The sequence below is a fragment of the Talpa occidentalis genome, unplaced genomic scaffold, assembly GCF_014898055.3.
Source record: "Talpa occidentalis isolate TD23 unplaced genomic scaffold, MPIMG_talOcc4v2.1 talOcc4.8, whole genome shotgun sequence".
In the NCBI taxonomy this organism is placed as follows: Eukaryota; Metazoa; Chordata; class Mammalia; order Eulipotyphla; family Talpidae; genus Talpa; species Talpa occidentalis.
Genome location: NW_023605194.1, coordinates 64,940,035 through 64,957,511, shown reverse-complemented (window position 1 = coordinate 64,957,511; position 17,477 = coordinate 64,940,035). Strand labels below are relative to the sequence as shown.

The following is a 17,477-nucleotide window of genomic DNA, read 5'->3' as shown; positions in this document are numbered from 1 at the left end:
CATCATACACAGTGCTGTAAACTACTGCTACCTCAACAAAATAAATACAATTAAAGAAAAGAAACTGTTTTATCTGAAGCAAGCCAGAGTAGCATAAAGTCAGGGTGAGTATTCTTTGCAACAGATACTCTAATCCAAAACAGTGCTAATCCCAAGCAATACTATTTAGAAGTGATCTTTGTAATCAAACTGTTGTGAGCCTGTCATGAAAGACTTGGATGAATCAGATGTGATTACTCATTTTTTATCATTCCCTTACATTTTTTTTCTCCTCAATTATACTTTCCCACTTTCACTGTGTAGGAATTCTACACAGAATGGTCCAGGTTGGGCTGACTACCAAAAAGCTATGGTAACAGCTAGAAGTAATCAACAAAGACTAAATGAGTCAAGTCTCCTCCAATGCCAAGCAGCCAAGAGAAGCAACACAGGCAGTTTCATTACCTCTGGACTTGCAAGAAAAAGAGAACCAGTCTCATTAACCATAATGAATACAGTTTACTGAGTACGTAACACAGTGCTAAGAGCTTTAGAAAATCCTTACATTTTGCCTTCACCGCAACCCCGTGAAGTATAACCCCTGTTTTAGAGATGAAGAAATTGAGGCAAGGAAAGTCAATTCACTCATCCGTGATTACAGAGATGTTCTTTTTTTTTTTTTTTTTGTGGGACCCTCGCCAGCGGTCGGGTAACAAACTGGCGCTGCACAGGCTACGGGCAGCCTCGCAGCCCAGCGCTAAACCGCTGCGCCACCAGGGGAGGCCCTACACAGATGTTCTTTTAGTAGCCAAAAGAACCGGGATTTAAATTCCAGTATATTGGCTTCCAATGCTGATACTCTCAGCCACCACATCATCTGAAGGTCAAGTGTCTCTTGGTGATATTATAAGATTAGACTCATAACTGAGCCAGATTTTGGCAATAAATTGAAAAAGAAGTTGAAAAGGGGAGACAATTAGGACCAAAAAACAAAAAACCAATCAAATGCTCATGATACAGAAAATGCTTTCCCTTCCCAAGCAGCCTACCAATATCAAAGGTTCTGGTTTTTCAGATCTTCTTTGTCATAATGAACCAAAATCTGTCTTCCTCACAACAAGAGGCAAATATGTGTTATAAATGAGGTGAAAGAGTAGGAAAGTCTGAAGGCAGAAGATATAAAGGCAAGCCAGTCAAAAGGGAAGTGGAGGCCTCCCCGGTGGCGCAGTGGTTGAGCGCTGGGTTGCGAAGCTGCCTGCGGCCTCTGCGGCGCAGGTTCGATCCCCGGCTGCTCCCCGGCCACCAGAGGAGGGTTCCACATGGCGCGCAGATCTCTCCTGCCGCCCTCTGCTCCCCTCAGCAGTGTACTTCAGTCCTTCTGCCTGCTCTGCTCCCCGCTCTGGCTCTGGTGAATCCTCTCACCCTCCCGCGCTTCTGACTGTACCCAGTGCATGTATAAATGAAACAAACAAACAAACAAATAAATAAATAAATAAAAAACATGCCTCTATTAAAAAAAAAAAGGGAAGTGGAAAAGAGGACTGAATGGGACAAGTAAAAAAAAAAAAATGTTGAAGGGCCTCCCCTGGTGGCGCAGGCGATTGAGTGCAGCGCTGTGAAGCTGATACTCTGCAGCGTGGGTTTGATCCCAGCCAGCCGTGGAGATTCCCCACATGGCGCAGCAGACCGCTCCTGTCTTGCCTGCTGCTCCCCTTAGCAGTGTATTTCGATCAATCTGCCTGTTCTGTTCTCCACTCTGTCTCTGGTGAATCCTCTCACCCTCCCACGCATCTGGCCTGCACCCGGTTCTTGTATGCATGAATAAAATAAATCTTTAAAAAAAAATGTTGAAGATCGAGGGGAAATCAGAATCCAGAGATTTTTAGTGGTGTTAATCATGACAACTAAGTAATTTTCTCCAGCATGTATCACTGTCTGTGTGCAAGATCAGACTAAATAAACAGTTGGGTTCTTAGAGAATGGATGTGAAGAGATCTAGACAAATGTCGCTCTGATCACAGAAGAGACCAGACAGGACCAATATACCAGAAAAACCATAAAGAAGAGAGTCTTGGAGCCAGAAGGTGCAGGGGAGAAAACACAAGGGACTTCTATAGGGAGCTACAGTCTGCAAAGATTATCTATTTCAGAAAGGCAACCCCTGCACACTCCTTTGTAAGTTGTGAGTTGGTGCAATGACTTAGGAGTCAGTCCAAGGGGGAAAGGTTCAGATGACTATCCCCATCACTGAAACTTAAAGGAATCAAGAGATACAAATCTCTTATGAATGCCTCACGTGTAGAGATACTAAATACCTGGTTCAAACATGTAGAAAAAAGACTATCTAAAACAGGAGAAATGTTTACATTTGAAGTACACAGTATTATTATCTAAACTGAAAAGAGCTGTCTGCACTACTAAGTAGGTGGTGGGATGTTATATAACAGATGCTAAACTAGGTAAAGTAGAAAAATATAACATATAATTATAACTCTAAATGCCACTAAGAAAATTTTCAGTCAGCACTGGAAAACTTATTTCATTTTTTTCCATTAAAAAAACTTTCTGCAATTAAAGGTTTTTTATTTTTTTTGTAACCTATCATCGTAGAAGAGAAAATATCAATAGATAAGGAAAGGAGGACTCCAAACAAAATTTGAAGTTATTAAAAATATGCAATGAACTCTCACATATTGCTGATAGTAATGCAAATACACAATCCATCTGGAAGGGTGTATGGCAATACCTAACAAAATTATGCATCTGCAGCTATCTTTTGATCCAACAATTTCACTCCCAAGAATCTATAAAGATATACCTCCGATGGTAAGAAAATACATATGGACAAGGTTATTCACTGCAGCATTACTTGTAATTTCAAATTACTAAAAACAATCTTTTTTTTTAAGATTTATTTATTTATTTATACAAGCACTGGGTACAGTCAGAAGCGCGGGAGGGTGAGAGAATTCACCAGAGCCAGAGCGGGGAGAACAGGCAGATGGACGAAGTACACTGCTGAGGGGAGCGGCAGGTGGCAGGAGAGGTCTGCGCGCCATGTGGGACCCTCACCCGGCGACATGTGGGACCCTCACCCGGCGACTGATCGGGGATAGAACCTGCACTGCAGAGGCTGCAGGCAGCTTCGGAACCCAGCGCTCAACTGCTGCACCACAGGGGAGGCCCACTAGAAACAATCTTACATGCCCATATATTGCAGAGAGGGTAGATACACTATAGTGTATCCACATGATGGAGTACAATGCAGATGTAAAATGAAATGACAAAGAGGTCCACAAACTGATATGCAGTAATTTCTAAGCTATACTGTTAAGTTAAAAAGAAGTACAGAAGAGATTTATACTGTGCGATTCTTCATATAAGAAAGGGGTAATAAGAAAAAATATAAGCACCACTTATTTGTACAATATAAATACAGGAAGAATAAACTAAAGAGATTGGCTATTTATAGGGAGTGATAGGGAAGAGGTAAAGAAGAGAAATGATAGGCCTCCCTGGTGGCGCAAGGGTTTAAGCCCCTTACTGTGAAGCAGTCCACAGCCTCTGCAGCATGAGTTCAATCCCCAGCCAGCCAGGGAGAAACCCTGGTGAGGCAGACCTCTACTGTCTCGCCCGCGGCTCCCCTCAGCAGTGTGTTTCAGTCAGTCTGCCTGTTCTGTTCCCCACTCTGTCTCTGGTGGATCCTCTCACCTCCTGCTATACCCCAGCTCTTATATGCATAAATAAATAAATCTTTTTTTTTTTTTAAAAGGAAGAGAATGATATTGGGATGGTAAGGGTGAGGAGCAAGTGAACTTTTGTGAATACACCTCTGTGTATAGCTCTGATTCTCAAAACCATAATAATGTATCACACGCTCAAAAAAATGAAAAATAACCAGGATGTGGGAAGAAGCCAAAACAGAACACAAACATCAGCAAATGAACCAAACCACATTACAAACAAAAATCAAACACACTGAATGTCATAAAAATTAGCCTAAGAAACTGAAAAACAGGGTCTCCCCGGTGGCGCAGCAGTTGAGCGCTGGGTTGTGAAGCTGCCCGCAGCCTCTGCAGCACCGGTTCCATCCCCGGGCTCCGGGTGAGGGTCCCACATGGTGCGCAGACCTCTCCAGCCGCGCCAGCTGCTCCCCTCAGCAGTGTACTTCGTCAGTCTGCCTGCTCTGCTCTCCGCTCTAACTCTGGTGAATTCTCTCACCCTCCCGTGCTTCTGACTGTACCCAGAGCTTGTATAAATAAGTAAATAAATCTTTAAAAAAAAAAAAAAAGAAACTCTGAAAAACATTATTTTAATGAAATATTGCAAAATTAAAGTCAGGAAGAACTATATACAAAATCTGTAATCTAGTTTGTAAATTTTTTTTCTCACAGGATGGGGTTAGAAATTCTGAAAGTAGTTAATTGTAGATAGAGAACAGAACTGAACAAATTGGCAAACAAAAAGGAGATAATGAGAGCAAGTTTGGTGAAAGAATTGCACAAGGGGGAAGGTTAAAATAAACCATGGTGTTGAAGCAGAATTGGAGAGATCAGCGTTTTTACATTAAAACTCAGTTTTTAACATATATACAGACATAGAAATAAACATTGATATGCATGGGTTGGTACATATACATCTATTTTTCCTAGTTCTGTTCACTGAGAAGACCTGGAAGCAACAACACCCCAGTAGCAATAAACACTACACCTAAAGAGATACTCAAAAAAAAGGGATGGAGCTTATTGAAAGAAACTCCCAGTCAACTAGATGGAGAAAAAAAGGCTGAACTTCAACAATCTGAGCAACAAAGTAAATGACCATTGTGGATTATAAACCACAGAATAAAACAAATATTCATGTGTCATACCAATATAAATAACTGAACAGATGAGGGAGAAGGGACAGCTCTTTCTTACAGAAGCACTACAATGAGTAAATACAGAAGGGATAAGGAAAAGAGAAGAAGTGTCATTATACAAATACTACAATGACATTGTTAAGATACATGGATGGATGCTTACTGAGTGAAAACCTGAGAAGAAACATATCTCCATAGTCTCAGCTTACATCCCCGCAACTTATTTGTTACAAATGAATACCATCTTAACCAAATGATTAAAGATAATATATCCAGGAATTAAGACAAAATGATCATTGGCAGAAACTAAGCAAATACAACAATTAAACCTAATATGGAATCCTGGAAGGAAAAAAAATGTTAATATGCGGAAATGCAGAAAAGACCATGGCTAGTTAACAGAACTGTGCCTAACTTTCTAGTTTTGATAATATTGCTATAGATTTTTATTAACTTTAGAGAAAAGTGGGTTTTAGAGACAGGTGTGGTTTTCACTCACTGACCTATTTTTGCAACTTTCCTAAATCTAAAATGATCTTAAAATAATTATTTAAAAAACTACATACCTATGTTAAAAATCACATGCACATCTATTTGTGTAACAAAGATTTTAAAAAGAAGGAACAGTTTTTGGGCATTTGGGTTGCTTCCACAGCTTAGCTATTGTAAATAGTGCTGCTATAAACATAGGGGTGCAGGTGCCCTTTGGAATTACTGTTTCTGTGTCATTTGGGTAAATACCTAGGAGTGGGATTGCTGGATCATATGGAAGCTCTGTTAAGTAGTTCAAGAAATCTCCACACAGCTTTCCATAGTGGTTGGACCAGTTTGCACTCCCACAAGCAATGCCCAAAAATAGATGACTGGATCAAGAAGATGTGGTATATATACACACAATGGAATATTACTCAGCAATCAAAAAAGATAAACACATGCAGTTTTGTAGCAACATGGATGGAGCTAGAAGGGATCATGCTCAGTGAAATAAGTCAGAAAAAAAAAAGAAAATACCGGATGGTCTCATTCATGGCAGGAATTTAGAAAACCTAAATAAGAGACCAGGAAAAAGACTAATCAATACAAAGTAAAAATCTAAATCAACAAGCAACTATAAACCAGAGACACACTACCAGTGGGGGGGTGGGGGGGAGTGTCGGGGAAAGGAAGGACTGGAGTCAAAATAAGGTGGGGGGGTGCAATTGTATGGAGAATATAACCAAAATGAAAATGCATACATTGTGCAAAGATGAAAAAGATGTAAGAATTATATAAAATAAAATATTTAAATAAAAAAATAAAATAAAAACAAAAAATGAAAAATGATGTAACAATCTATGAAGTAAAATTAAATAAATAAAAAAAATAAAATGTTGGTAATGCATTTTTATATGGGGGGAAAAAAAAAAAGAAGGAACAGGGGCTTCCCTGGTAGTGCGGGAGGTTAAGATGCAACCTATGAAGCTGTGCGCAGTCACTGCAGCATGAGTTCGATTCTCTGGCTGGCCAGGGAGGTGACCCACATGGCGCAGCAGACCTCTCCTGGCTCCACCCGCTGCTCCCCTCAGCAGTGAACTTCAGTCAGTCTGCCTGTTCTGCTCCCCACTCTGTCTCTGGTGAATCCTCTCACCCCCTGCATCTCTGGCCTGTGCCCCAGTTCTTGTATGCATAAATGGGTAAATCTTTAAAAAAATTCTTCATAAAATCTAAAGCACTATACAAAAATTAAAAAATAAAAATAAAAAGGAACAGGGAATGAGAAGGACGGATATGAAAAAAGAAATTAGATAAAATGTAAAAGGAATCAAATTAACTAGAAATGAAAAGAGGTAGTGGAGAAATAAAGAACATGAAATATTCAGAATAGTACCCAGTTCAGTAAATTTTCAATAAATGTCTTGATTCAAACATTAAAAAAAAAATGGAAATGGGCACAGCCCTGATGCTGTTTCCTGTTGTTCTAGCACAGTGACTCTCAACCTTGAAATCACCCTTGTAGCTTAAAAAAAAAAGCCTGTTTTCACACCCAGAAGTTGACTGAATTAGTCTAGGGTACACTCTAGGCGTTGGGATTTATTTTATTTATTTATTTATTTTTGAGAAGCCCATGTAACACCAGGGAAGGGGCAGGGAGATAAGTCAAAATGGGAGGGAAGAGCACAAGGGACTATGGTGATGGTTCACAGGTGTCGTGATGGTGGGATAATTATGGGGACTATACCTGAGGGAAGAAATCAAGTACTGTACAAAAATGAACAGTGATATAAGAAAATTAAAAACAAAACAAAAAAGAACCCCATGCAATTCTAATATTTAACCTAGATTGAAAACCATTGCTCCAATGCTTTTCTTTTCAGTTTGTTTTGTCCTGGGCTGGTATCTCTTTTAGTTCTACTTTGGAAGAGTCATCCTTACAAAACAGAGAAAAGTTAAAATTTTCATTTTCTCTTTGGGATCTATTCCCTTCTTCTGCCTACCATTATTAATTTCTATGAGATTATGCTAAAGAGAAAAATGAATTCCATTTAAATAATTCATATAAATAATAACTCATATAAATTCACTTTTGCAGCTGAAAAACCTGGCCAAAGAAACAGGGTGACATCTTCTGGTCCTTAGTACAATTTTTTGAATGAAGGTCTTAAATTGTTAAGCTTAAGAATTTTATTAAACTTCTAAGTGGGTTGAAGTTTTTTAAAAAAGATACTGTGTTTCCATCCCTGCCATCAACCACCCACACCCTATATAGCCACTTTATTAGTTTCTTGTTTATCCTTCATGCAAATATAAATATGTACTGATTTATTTACACAGAGTAATTACCAAAGTTTATGAGGCATCAGAATCATCCAAGCAGTTTTTAAAAATGTCCACAAAACCTCTAGGAAGTAGGGCCTCCCTGGTGGCGCAGGGGTTAAAGACAGTGCTATCAAGCTATCGCCAGTCACTATAGCACAAGTTCGATCCCCAGCAGGCCAAGGAGAAACCTTCATGGTGCAGCAGACCTTTCCTGCCTTGCCTGCTGCTCTCCACAGCAGTGTATTTTAGTGGATGCACCTGTTCTGCTCTCCACTCTCTCTGGTGAATCCTCTCACCCTCCCTGGCCCCCTTCCCCACCTCTGGCTTATACCCCAGTTTCCGTATGCATAAATAAATAAATCTAAATAAACCTCTAGGAAACAGAACCTGCTATTCTCTTTACAAAGATCTTCTAGGTGACTTTCTGTAACAAACACCTTTTAAGGTAGCTGCCCAGCCTAGATCACCCTTACTCAGAGATGTGTGCCAATGTCTTATCTGTGCCCCTTGAGAATACAGATAGTCCCCTATTTATGATGGTTTGACAAAAGATTTTTTGACTTTACAATTCTGTAAAAGCAACAGGCATTCACTAGAAACTATACTTTGAATTCTGATCTTTTTCTGAGTGTATGGTGTGTGGTATGATACTCTTGTGATGCTGGGTAGCATGAGGGAACTGCAGTTCCTAGCCTGCCACTAGACCATAAGGTTAAACAAACCTTATTTTATAGTGTACTGTACTGCTGGTATTTTTAGGATACAGTGTTAAATGCCTTTTACTTAGATATTTTCAACTTTCAATTTATGACGGGTTGATATCAATTTATCTATTGAGATGTAAGCCCATCATAAGTGGGAAAAGTACTGTACTACGCCCCAGCACAGAAAAGAACCTGCCCAAAGGCAGAGCTGGGCTACAGAGACACCAGAGAGGCCAGGCTGGTAGAGAAATGGCTAGTTGTAAAGCCAAGAATGTTAAGATAGGCTGCACACAGTCAGATTTTATTCTGTACAAAGAAGCAGAAAGCTGTAACAGGAACAGTGAGAAGCCACTGAGCCAGTGGATGGTACTCATAGCCAAACTGATGGAAAAGGTGGAGCTTTCCTCACCCCAACTCTCTGAACCACAGCTGCTGCAGATTAGGGACTGATCAGCACTGCCAGCTTAAGCTTGAAAGATTAAACCTAGGTAGGCCATTCTCTCTTTCTGGCTTCTGCTTGCACTATTGTCTCCGCTCAGCAAAGGCTATCTACTGTAGAGCAGTGGCATCCTGCCAATAAATCTTCTTCTCTCTTAGCTCTCCCTTTCCTTGTTCCTGATTTAAAATCTGCTGTTGGATCTTGTCCTGTCATCATAAGCACATGGGTGAGGGTTCGTAAATTTGGTCATCCCTTTTTCTCCAGTTTGCCCTGTAGCAAGCAGAATTACAGAAACAAGGTCTGCTGCTTCAGAGAGAATGACAAGGGCACTGCCTTGATCTTGATGCCTTCCCAATTCCTCAATTTCATCCTCTAACTCAGAATTCCTGGCCTGAGTTTCTAAGTGTACACAAAAATCCCTAATGATTACAAGAATCCCACAAGATACTGGTCAGCAGAATTCTGAATTTTTGAAAAATTACTCAAATTTTCCTGGCTTAAAAGTTACTCTGGGCCACTATTTTGAGGTCTGCATGCGATAGTCTATATGGCCAGAAGGGAAGGGTCAAATCATACTTAGGAACAAAGAAGACCATGAAACTATAAGCAATGCAGGGCTGGTGGCTGGTGACCCCTACATTCTATTGAGGAGTTACTTGAAATTGTCCATGCTTTGGGAGATTGACCAGTGGCCCCCAGGGGGAACATTTCAAGTGGGTCTTTTCTTGATTCTACTATAGCATGGAGGATGACAAGGGCTTGACTGTGTAGATCAGTTCTGGGTCATGCAGGAATGTACGCAGAAATATTTCACCCTCTACCCGCAGGAGGAGGGAAGGGAGGAAGAAGCCAGCAGATTTTGAGCAAACAATTCCCACTGATGCCCCTGCAACCAAAGAGGAGGGATCAAACTAATGAAGGCCATATGAGGTACTAGGCTCCAGTCCTTTCACCTCAAAAGTGGTATGAGGATTTTGCAAAATGCTTTGTGATCACTCTCAAAAAAAGTTTCTTTCTATTATTCTGTATACTGTAATTTACAAAATAACATTTTCATCTTCAGGGGTCCTGTCCCCTTGATAAATATACTGAAAAAATGGTTGAATGTATGAGTATCTTACATAAAACTATCAGTGAGTATAGCTGCCACTTTTGACTTTTCTTTTCAGACTACTCTGAATTTTGACACTTTGAAATAACATGTTGAGTAACCTCAGCAAGTGAATATTATTATCTAGAAGAGTATCTTATAAGTGGGCTGATTTATTCTGTTTAATTACATCACTGATAGAGTTTATACCCTTTTTGGAAATGAGATGTAATTATTTTTTCAAAAACCATCTTAACCTTGAATATATGAGGAGGTAATATAGTTCATTTCTTTTTTTTGGGTAAAGATTTATCTATTTAGGCATACAAGAACTGGGGTACAGGCCAGAGGTGCGGGGGGTGAGAGGATTCACCAGAGACAGAGTGGGGAACAGAACAGGTGGATTGACTGAAATACACTGTTGAGGGGAGCAGTGGGCGAGTCAGGAGAGGTCTGCTGCGCCATGTGGGTAGCTCCCCGACCAGGTATCGAACTCGTGCTGCAGTGGCTGCAGATAGCTTCAAGGGTTCATAGGTTTCGTCTTAACCCCTTATGCCACCAGGGAGGCCCTAATACAGTTCATTTCTGATGCACTTTGGTTTCATTTTTGCACTAAGTTCCAGGTCTTCTGCATTTGCAAGGCAGAGCTTTGGACTCTGGTTCATAATCTCTTCCTAAGTGAAGAGAAAGGCTAGCTTTTGTTGTTCTTGTTACTCTAAAGCCTGTTTTCACACTGCCTGTTTCCGCTTGTTCAGATGTCATGTTCTCGAGAGGTGGGAAACTACCTGTTACCTAAGTAGCAATCAAGTGAGGAAGTGAAGAAATGGTGTGAATCAATTATTCAACAAAAAAGAAAACATGGTGGGGGAGGGAAAGTATTGTGGAAATCATTTCTGAAATAAGTTCTTTTCTTTTCACTCCATATTATATCCTCACTTTTATCCTTGAGCAATACATCTATTCTCAAATAGAGACAGAGAGAAATAGTTTCGGAGATGGTGGTTGTTCCCAGATAACTCACAATTTTGATTCCTGGTAGTGTGATAGCACATGAATTGGTTAAGAGGAGTGGCCTAAACAGCTTGATAAGCAATTAGTTCCACCCTCCATATCCCTTTACAGTACAATTCCCTGGAAGGGGTGGCCAAGAGCCCTGCATGTGCAGCAGGGTATGACCTTCATGTGCAGCTGGGTATGACCTTCCCCTTAAAGGGAAAAATTCATGTGCTACCAACATTGTCCAAAAAGCACATAGGCAGAAAAAGAATAGCTGTCACAGCCCTTGCTGCCCACCCAGGACTGCCCATGATTGGAGGATTCATCCGACATAGCAAGTTCTGGAGAATTACTCCCTTTTCTAGCTCCTTTCAAAAAGCCAGTCTGAAACCTCTCCTTCAGTGCTACCTCCCTGGTGCTTACGCATAGTCTAATAAACCATCTCTGGATACATGATCCTTGCCTTATTGTTGAATTCTTTCTCAAAGAAGGAAAAGAATTGCAAATTCAGTAATAGTACATTCAGAGTAACAGGTGACCTCCAGGACAAGTGCCGAAACTCCTGCCTTTACTCACTCCATGAAACCTACTGAAGCAATAGAGGGTCATATATTTGAAGAAACAACAGTAAGAGTTTTCAAGTTTTATTCAGGGTCAAGTTACAAAGCTCTAGTCTTAGAAATCCTGCAATCTGAATTTGAACTTGAATTCTTGCACTGACACAATTGTGTGCTTGTAAAATCGTGGAAATACTTGGAAATACAAATACAATACAGCTGTCATTCAGAAGAGAATTTTATCAGACTTCTAAAATCAACAATCTTATTTTCTTATTATTTTATCATTTAAAAATAATGATTCCACAAGATACCACCTCACACCGGTGAGAATGGCCCATATTAAAAAAAAAATAAAAAAAAAAACAAAAACCTGTAACAACAAATGCTGGCGAGGATGTGGAGGAAAATGAACACTTTTAGAATGCTGGTGGCAATGCAAACTGGTCCAATCACTATGGAAAGCTGTGTAGAAGAACTTCAAATTACTAAAAATGGAGCTATCATATGACCTAGCAATTCCACTCCTAGGAATCTACCCAATGGGCATGAAAATATTAATCTGAAAGGAACCTGCACTCCTATGCTCATTTCAGCCTATTTACAACAGCTAAGACATGGAATCAACCTAAATGCCCCCAAATAGATGACTGGATCAAGAAGATGTGGTTTATATATGCAATGGAATACTCAGCAATCAAAAAAGATAAACTCATGCCATTTGCAGCAACATGGATAGAGATGGAAGGGAATATGCTCAGTGAAATAAGTCCAAAGGAAAAAGAAAAGTATCCTATGGTTTCACTTACAGGAGGAATATAGGGAAACTGAACGAAGTGTCAAAGGAAAAAAAAAGACAAAACTTGCTGGCAAAATAGAGACTGAGGCATACAGGAGGGGAGGTGGAAGAAGAGGGAAGAGCACAAGGGCCTATGGTGATGGTTCACAGGTGATGTGGTGGTATGAGGAATACAACTGAGGGGATAAATCAAACACTGCACAAATATTGAACAATGATGTAAGAAAATAAGTTTAATAAAAAAAATAATAGGAAGAAAAAAAATAATGACTACATCACTTACTAATATATTTTGTTACTGAAAATGCTGCAATATTTTAATTTACCTTACATTTGAATTAAATACAAAAATTATTCTGGTTTAGAACATGACAACTATATAAAACATTAAAAGAATTAAAGTCCTACCATAGAGTTGAAGTGACTTAAGTCAAAATCACCCAATGAGGGCTGAGACCAGCCTTTGATCTTTCCTCTGAATTTTATGTTCTTTCCATAATGTAAGAATTTGCCAAGGGACCTCCCTGGTGGTGCAAGGGGTTAAGTCGCAGCACTATGAAGCTATAGCAGCCACTACAGCACGAGTTCAATCTCTGGCCAGGGAACTAACCCACATGGCACAGGCAGACGTCTCCTGTCTTGCCCACTGCTCCCCTCAGCAGTGTATTTCAGTCAATCTGCCTGTTCTGTTCCCAGCTCTGTCACTGGTGAATCCTCTCACCCTCCACATCTCTGGCTTGTACCCCAGTTTTTGTATGCATTAATAAAAAAATCTTAAAAAAAAAAAAAAGAATTTGCCCAGAAAGTCTTACACAACAGAACTTTGGGAAGAGCTATGTGAGAAATGGTACAGAATACCTCCTCCAAAACCCAATGAAATAAACACAGGTGCAACTTAAAGAATAAAAACAAATTTTAAAGGGCAACCCAGGAACTGGAGCAGTAACTAAGAACAAACCATAAAGGACAGAAGAAATGGTCTGGCAGAGTTAAGTGTACAAGAACAGAGATAAATAAAAATAAATAGGACCCACTTACACTATTTAAAGTTGTGTGTGTGTGTGTGTGTGTGTGTGTATGACGACTGTCACCTAAGAACAGACTAGAATACTGCATTAGTATGACATATTACAAAATAATTTAAAACACCTCCGAAGCAGCAAATAGCAGAAACATGATTTTATTTATTTATTTATTTATTTATTTATTTATTTATGCATACATACATACATACATACATACAAGCACTGGGCACAGTCAGAAGGCGGGAGGGTGAGAGAACTCACCAGAGCCAGAGTGGGAAGCACAGCAGGCAGAAGGAGCAAAGTACACTGCTGAGGGAGCAGCGGGCGGCAGGAGAGGTCTGCGCGCCATGTGGGACCCTCCTCCGGGGGCCGGGGAGCAGCCGGGAATCGAACCTGCACTGCAGAGGCTGCGGGCAACCCAGCGCTCAACCGCTGCGCCACCGGGGAGGCCCAGAAACATGATTTTTTTTTTTTTAAGATTTATTTTTATTTATTTATACAAGCACTGGGCACAGCCAGAAGTGCGGGAGGGTGAGAGAATTCACCAGAGCCAAAGCGGGGAGCAGAGCAGGCAGAAGGACCGAAGTACACTGCTGAGTGGAGCAGCGGGCGGCAGGAGAGGTCTGCGCGCCATGTGGGACCCTCCCCCGGTGGCCAGGGAGCAGCCCGGGAGCAGCCTGGGAGCAGCAGGGATCGAACTGGCACCGCAGAGGCCGCGGGCAGCTTCGCAACCCAGCACTCAACCGCTCTGCCACCGGGGAGGCCCAGAAACATGATTTTTTAAATGAGGCAAGCAGAATATAAATTATAAGATAATTTTTAGGAAATTAATGTCAAAAGCCAGGCACTTAAAACAAACAGAAGACAACACAGGTAAAGCTATCAGAACTGGAAAACAGGTAAAAAAGAATTAGTCTACAATAACAGAGACCCACAGAAAGAGCGTTATTGTTTTAAAATCACAAAGAAAATACTTCAATATTTTTCAAAACTGCAAAGAAAACGAAGGATTTTGTGGTAAGAATGAAAGAAGCTATTTGCCTAGGAAGAAGTACAGCAAAGGGAAGAAAAAGTCCAAACAGCAGGGAGGGAAAAAAGATCTGAGAATGTAGAAAGAGAATGAGAAAACACATTCCTGGGCCCAACCAATTTAAAATAAAGATGTTTATTCTCCAATTGATTTAATGGTGTGAATGCCAAATTCTAACTAATGACTCTAAAAAGTAAATCCTGGCAATTTAACAAGTAATAAAAAGAAAGTGGAAAGATAGAGGCAAGAATGCAAAAAGGCTTCAGGTACTAACACTTAAGAGTTCAAAGTGAGAGATCCCTTCATTCTTGAGAGCTAGAGTCAACCAAAACAGGACACAAGAGCCTAGAGCAAGGAGATAAACTGTGAGTAGTTTCCTGGGCAGTGAAGAAGTGAAGAGGGAAAGAAAGAGCATCCCGACACTTTATCTTGCCCAATCCACTTCACCAGAGTCAGGAAATTGACAAGGACTCAAGGTAGAAATTCTGCTAGGAAAACTAGACCAGTGGAACAGATTCCAGAAAAACATAAGTAAATATCTGTAAATTTAATATGAAAACTCATGTCAAACTAGACGAAGCAGAAAGCAGTTAATACTGAAAAAATAAGCTAATGTCATAAAATAAAGCACCTAAATGTGGAACTCTTCTAGAAAGACAAGTATCTATAAGTTTAATTAATAGGAACACTTAGGAATTTAAACAAAATGAAAGCAATTAATAGTGACAAAAACATAAGCTATTAACATAAATCAACATAAAAGCATCAAAATGTAGCACAATGCATAAGAATTTCCATACAATTCAAATACAGTTTGATAATTTATTTCAAATACAGTTCTAACACCAGATAAGTACTTGTTTCTGTTGCACATATACTAAAATTGGAACTGAAAAAGAGACCCAGAGACCCCTTAGCTTTAAAGCCATGGGGTATGACCAGGCTTGGTGTCCTCACGAGGGCCCACCTCAGGTGCGACCTGCAGGCCAGCCCTAGAACTGACTGCTCAGGTGAGCCTCTGGCCCTCACTGGAGCATGCAGGATATAGATGAGCATTCAGTCCTGCCGGAGCTGGCTCTGGCTCTGGCTCCCAAGCCCACCATCAACTAGACAGTCCAACTTCAGCGCAGGTCAGAACCATGTGCCATTTAAGGCTTTTTGAGCCCATTCGGGATTATAAATGGTCCAATCTGACTGGAGCTCATCCAGCACCCATCAAACAGTTGGAATTGCAAACAGACCAATCAGGTTTAAAAGGTGGAAACCCTGAAGATTTATAAGGAGAGTTGCCAACTTGAGCGATTCATCAGATTGCTTCAGATTAGATTAGTCAGGACTCCTGGAAAGACCTTTACAGAGACCTCTGAGACTGCAACAGACTTTGGGACTTCTGAAGACCTAACTCCAGCCCTGGCTCTGACATAACTTGCAAAAAGCACCATTGGCCTGTGCTGGTGTCTCTGAAAGAGCTCTTTGTTGTTGGTTTATAGCCAGCATCTCTAAGAACTAACAGTGGTGCCTGTTCTCTTGCCCCATCACCTGCTGACCAGTGTTGACTGGCACTGCTGACCTGTGTCCAATCACCTGAGAGCTATCCACCACTTTTGCTCCTCTGGTACCACCTCCTGGTGCTGTTGCAGCCAGCACTATCCAGTCTGGCATCTGGTGCAGTCCAGCCTGACCTTTGGACTGCTGCTGTGAAATCACCTTAGCAGCCCCAGCTATGATCACCTCCAGGTGCCACTATAAGCTGGATCTTGGTCCACCACTTACCAGTAGGCAACCAGCTCCAGGTTCTTATTCAAGGAACAACACCATCTTGCACAAATAATCTGTTTTGGACTACTAGACATTGTGGACACTATCTAAGGAAGGACAGCCATACATTTGTGGCTTTAGAAATTCTTTCCTTCTTCCCATTCTCCCCTTTGTTAATAAACCCCACTGTTACACCATGAGCCTGGGTGATGTACTGCAACAGTGTACATGGTGTGAATGCACTATGATCTGTTCCCCACCTTTGATACAGAGAAAATTGGCATGGCCCCTGCTCAAGGATGACATGTAAATTCGTGAAGTGTTACAGGTTAAAACCAAACCAAGCCAGTTAAATGAGTAAAACTGCAGGAATAAGGAGCAAACTCTGGGGTCTCTCTGGTGGCGCAAGCAGTTTTGACGCAACCTATGAAGCTATCCACAGCCACTGCAGAATGAGTTCAATCCCTGGCCAGGGAGCTACCCACCTGATGCAGCAGACCTCTCCTGACTCACCCACTGCTCCCCTCAGCAGTGTATGTCAGTCAATCCGCCTGTTCTATTCCCCACTCTGTCTCTGGTGAATCCTCTCAACCCCCACACCTTTGGCCTGTACCCCAGTTCTGGTATGCATAAATACTTTTTTTTTAAAGAATTATTTATTTATTATTTATACAGCACTGGGTACAGTCAGAAGCGCGGGAGGGTAAGAGAATTCACCAGAGCCAGAGCGGGGAGCAGAACAGGCATAAAGACCGAAATAAATACACTGCTGAGGGGAGCAGCGGGCGGCAGGAAAGGTCTGAGCGCCAGGTGGGACCCTCCTCTGGTGGCCGGGGAGCAGCCGGGGATCGAGGGGGCACTACAGTGGCTGTGGGCAGCTTCGCAACCCAGCGCTTAACCGCTGCGCCACCGGGGAGGCCCCTTTTTATTTTTTTTTTAAAGGAGCAAACTCTGAGTCTGTGAATGACATCCTGAATGAGCTCCACCCTTGTCTCCATGCTAAAGGAGTTTCAGATACAGAGGACTACAGCTCCCCGCATGCCATGAATCTCTCTTCCTGAATGGGAGTTCCCTGGGAATTAGCATACAGTTAAACAACTATGCTTACCTTTATGAACACATTCTCTAGCTCTCTGACTTTCCCAGCTTTCAACTTGTACCCTGGTTTCTCAACTCAGATGGCATTACTGGTAGGACATGTCAATCAATCAAGTTTTTTTCCCCTCCCATGCAAGCCCCCCCTCCCCCAATAAAAAAAGCTTTTATTTTATTTCATTTTTTTCTATGTGTCTGCTTTTGGATCTTGTCACTTAAATTCACAGTAAGTACTCACCCAGGTCATGCTATTTTCACCTATGGATGTCCTATACAAAACTTAAAAGAAAGTTTAGCGTTAAACAAACCAAAATCAGGACACCTATAAGGTTCCGACAGCAACTATAA

At 41.1% G+C, this 17,477-nt stretch overlaps 1 protein-coding gene and 1 pseudogene across 2 annotated transcripts in view; one reads left to right on the top strand and one right to left on the bottom strand.

Annotated features, from left to right (window-relative positions):
* MAPK1 (mitogen-activated protein kinase 1) overlaps nt 1-17,477 on the bottom strand; it is a 113,513-nt gene that overhangs the window by 64,499 nt on the left and 31,537 nt on the right. The window lies entirely within an intron of this gene.
* LOC119234941 (U6 spliceosomal RNA) lies at nt 16,297-16,368 on the top strand (annotated as a pseudogene).